General features: G+C 40.2%; 1 pseudogene; it reads left to right on the top strand.

The window, feature by feature from the left end:
• The first annotated feature begins 3,784 nt into the window (after positions 1–3,784).
• LOC129067164 (39S ribosomal protein L47, mitochondrial-like) lies at positions 3,785–4,520 on the top strand (annotated as a pseudogene).
• Positions 4,521–4,911: the final 391 nt, after the last annotated feature.

Raw genomic sequence — 4,911 nt, 5'->3', positions numbered from 1 at the left:
AGTCTACGGGTCCTTTCAGTTCCATGCTACTATAATTAGATTGAATGTGCTGTTATAATCACACCAGATGAAAATGTCATTTCCCTAAAGAGGTTACTCTTTAATGAACTGCCCATTCAATTATACTTTCTTAATTATTCAAGCAGAAACTTACAAATCTTCTAATAAGTAAGAGTACGAGCATTTCTATATAATAGCTGTGATTCATAGTATTTCATTAAAAGGATATTTCATAGGTAAGCACTCCTCTAGTAGGTTTTCATTTTTGGTTACTTTGCTTTTGGCTATCCTTTAGATATAAAATTTTTAAAAAATTAGGAGCTAATTTTGGCTAGGAGTTCCAAAAGTCAAAGTATTGTTTCTTATAAAATGATAGGCACTGGGCAGGTGGGGGGGGGGCATGGGAACTGGATGAAAGAAGGTGAAGGGATCAGTCAAAGAATATATGTGCATACGCATGCATGGCCCATGGACACAGACAATGGGATTGCCGGGGGGCGGGGTGCTAGGTGGAAGAGGGCAAAGGGGGAAAAATTGGGACATAGCATAAATGGTAAAATATAATTTAAAAAAATTATAGTGACCAGTGAAAAACAGGAGAGATGTTGAGAAATGACATGCCACATATAAAAATTAAACAGCTTGCTTAGATTTATAAACTAGCATGTCGGTTTCTGTTGGCATTTAGCACCTATCATCTGTTAAGCGAAATGAACTCTCCTTTGGGAAAGGTGTATGCATTCTCTACTTTACTGGAAAAGAATTTCCCAAATTCTTGTAGAGGGGAATTTTTTAGGATGGAAAGGAATGTCTACTGTATTGAGTTCTGAAGCTGATGGAAAACAAGCTCCGTGTTCAATCGCTGACTGTAATGCTGCCATCACCTGAATGGCCTCCTTTCCCACTCTCCCTTTACATTGTTTAAGCCCTTTATAGACATGAATACTCCTTCTCCTTCCCTCGCTCAGTTCCTGTCTCTGAAATACATGCTTATGTTTGATGGAGAGGAACTTGGAAGACCAGATGGCCCAATTATTTCATACAGGGTTATGACTCAGTTATTGTAATATTTTCTTTTAATTTTAATTTCTTCCCTGACCATGCGAAAGCCCCCTCCCCCACCCCCCGCTAAAGTTTTTGTGGTCTAGAAAATTGATTCCTCAATATTATGCTTACAGGAGTGGCAGGAAGGGAAGACAATAATTACCTGTTTGGTTAAGAAGTAATCTGATCTTTAGAATGATTCATATGCTTTTTAAGTCTCTGCAAAATAACTGATGCCAAGATAACTATTTGAGAACAGTAACCATAGGATGGTTGATGGCCAATCATTCATTCTTTTTACTCTATTGCTTCCTGTCATCACTTGTTAATGTGAATTTTAGGTTTTGACAATTCAGTCACTATTTCTCTGATAAGCTTACCTTTTTCTAAATTATCTTTGCATTAATTTCATATAATAATAGTCTTATCCAAGAATTTCATTGAAATTTGTTAGGTGAATGACTCGATCCATTGGCTACAATCTCAAATATTTTAAAAAGAAAATAAAAAATATCTTTATTATCTGCCTTACTTGCAGAGTATAATATTACAATATTGTCATAGCTAATTGTTCTTCATTTGAATGACATCATATACTTGCAAAACACTTTTATGTACAATGTCTTCTTGTGACCTCATAACCAGTCTGTTATGGACACAGTCTTTTTTTTTCATCCAGCAAACATTTATTAAATACCTAGTATGTGAAAAAATATATATATAGCAGGTCATCAAATAACATGGTTTGTTGTAACATTGATGAGATGTCATAGGAACTTAAACTCGACTCTTGTTTTTATCAGCCTGTGGTAAATAAGTTTCACTATGTCTTGTTTTGCTTAAAGTCACAGGACCTATTGATTATATTAAGTGAGGACTTGCTGGATTTCCTTTTGCCACCTGAAGGATTTAGTAAGCAATTCAAAATTTTCATGCTCTAAACTGAGATGTTTCCAATAAATCTGCTCCCACCACATCTCAAATGGTGGCTACTACAATCTTCCAGATACTCAGGTCAAAACTTTTGAATCAGTTTTGACTTCTCTTTCTCTCACATTCCACATCCCTTATTCCTGGAAATCATATTGGCTGTACTTTCAAATACACCCAGAATCTGACCATTTCTCACCATGCTGTTTTCTCACATTTTCTCTAGTTTGAGCAATGTAATAACCTCCTAACTAGTCTGTGCTTCAGCCCTAATGTGCTGTCAGTCTATTCCCAATGCAGCAGCATGAATGTTAAAATGCATGACAAATCACATCACTCTTCTGCTCAGAACTCACAAAGTGCTCTCACTCTCAGTCAAAGTCCTCACAGTGGTCCACAAGGCCCTACATCACTTGTTTGCTACCCCTCCAATCTCTCTAACCCTATTTTCTCCCAATTTCCTCCTCATCCACTCCAGCTGTTCTGAACTGGTTGTTCTTGCTGATCCTGCAACGCTGCCAGACACAGTTCTCCCTGAGAGCCTTTGCATGGGCTCTTCCCTCTGCCTGACCCTCTTCTCCCAGTCAGTCACAGGTTGGCTTCTTGATTTCCTTCAGATATTTACTCAAATGGTGCCTTCTCAGGAAGGCTTCCATGGCCACCCTACTTAGCACTGGAACATCCCATCACCAGCCGCCACCACTCTCTATCCCTCTTTTCTTCTCAAGTTTTTTCTGTAGCATCTAACACCATTTCTCTGCTGGTCCACAAAGATGAGGTTATTCTGTGATAAACAACCCCAAAGCTCAGTGACCTATGATTACAATTAATCTCACTCATGCAGCTCTCACTGCAGGACTAGTTGCTTTCTAGATAGGTATCTTCCAGCATGGACCCCAGGGACCTAGAATGTTTCTGTTTTGTGACCCTGATACATACCTTCCATGGCTGCAGGATGGGAATAGAGCCAGAGGGTCACAAACCAGCTCCTAAATGCTTTAGACTGGAAATGACACATGTCATTACTCCTCACAGCCCAGTGGCCAAAGCTCCTCACTAGGCGTCACCAAACTGTAAGGAGCTAGGAAGTCTGGGAAGCTTTGGTACCAAGCCATCTGGCATTCTATATATGTTATTTACTTACTTATTTAATGCCTGTCTCTTTCCACTAAATAGTCCCATAATGGCAGGGATTTGTGCCCGTTTTGTTTACCACTGTATCCCCTGTTCCTACTATATTTATTGGTCAGAACATTTGTGGAATGAACACATGAGTGACTGAATGAATGGCAGGCTCACAGCCTGTGGGAGCAGGTAAGCCGGCCGTCTACCATGTCTATGAGCCGAGTGCTGTAATGGATGCAGACCAGTCATGGGCAGAAGCACTCGACTCTGTATATGGTGTAAGAAATGCTTCCTAGAGAGGTGATATTTGAATGGACTCTTGAATACACTAGGCATTTACCAATGAAAGAGGAGGTAAGGCATGAACTTGTGAGTATGTACAGGGCCCAGTGGCATGAACCGTTCTGCCCACCCAGAGGAGGGCCAGACCCAGCTCCATAAAGATGGAGGTGTGGGGACCGTGGAGGGAAATGAGGTCCAAGATATTGGGAGGAGTCAAATTGTGCTCAGCCTCGGAAACATCACCAAGGAGCCTTCACTTTTATCTTGTGAGAAGCAGAAAACTCACAGACAAGTAAAAGAACAAACATGATTACATTTGGGCAAGATCTATAGCATTTACAAAGCAATGAGGAGAGCCATTCTCTCTTATTCAAAATTCCTGTTCCTGGCTTACGGGAAAAAAATGGCTGCAGCCAGTTTAGTTATTCTTTGCAGAAAAGCGTCAGTCGTTTTGAAGACTTCCAGGTTGTTAATAAGTTCTCAGGTCCCTGCTGGCACAGGATTTTCTCTTAATTTGTTACCTAAGAATACACCAAATGTCACATCCTTACACCAGTGTAGAATACTTCATACCACATTGTCAAGGAAAGGACTGGAAGAATTTTTTGATGACCCAAAGAATTGGGGGGAAGAAAAAGTAAAATCTGTCAGCAATTAAGGAACAAAAGTAATGAAGATTTACATAAACTTTGGTATGTCCTACTGAAAGAAAGAAACATGCTTCTGACCCTACAGCAGGAGGCCAAACGGCAGATATTACCAATGCCAAGTCTGGAGTGGTTAGAAAAGGTAGTAGAGTCCATGGATGCATTAGATAAAGTTGTTCAGGAACAAGAAGATGCCCTAAGACTTCTTCAGACTGGTCAAGAAAAAGCTAGACCTGGTGCGTGGAGAAAAGACATCTTTGGAAGAATCATCTGGCACAAGTTCAAGCAATGGCCTATACCTTGGCACCTAAATAAGAGATACAATAGGAAATGATTCTTTGTGATGCCCAAGTGGACCATTTTGACAGACTGAGATGTGAGAAACAAGCCCAGATCCAAGCAAGGAAGAAAAATTTAGAGAAAAAGCAAGCAAAACTTCCTCAGGAAAAGTTTCCACATCTTTCTGAAGCTCAGAAGTCAAGTGTTGTCTAAGATGTCTGAACTCTTAATTTACCATTTTGTTTTTCTTAGATAACAATCTGTATGGAAAAGTAACTATATGTTAAGTGACTTATAAAGAAATTATTTTAATAAAAAAAAAATTTCTGTTCCTCATCAGCCTTAGAATTAGTCCCTGTCCTAAGGAGAGCCTAGCCCTTCATGGTCTGGCCTGCTTTTTTCTGCAGTTCAACTCCCACCTCTTGCACACAACAGCCTCTGCTACTAGCATGTCAAGTCCATGCAGATCTTGAACATGCCATGGGGTGCCCACCCTTGGTGCCTGAAGAGACACACTCAAAGCTAAACAGCTAGGAAAAGCCCACTGCTTGTCTGGGTCTCTTTGTACTGGCCACATGCCTCAGGTAGGCTCATAAAATGGCAA

The sequence above is a fragment of the Pteronotus mesoamericanus genome, unplaced genomic scaffold (genome assembly GCF_021234165.1).
Source record: "Pteronotus mesoamericanus isolate MK-2021 breed Mesoamerican mustached bat unplaced genomic scaffold, CSHL_Meso_final contig_20, whole genome shotgun sequence".
NCBI lineage: Eukaryota > Metazoa > Chordata > Mammalia > Chiroptera > Mormoopidae > Pteronotus > Pteronotus mesoamericanus.
Note: the sequence above shows the minus strand (reverse complement) of the source record. Positions and strands in the feature narration are given on the sequence as shown.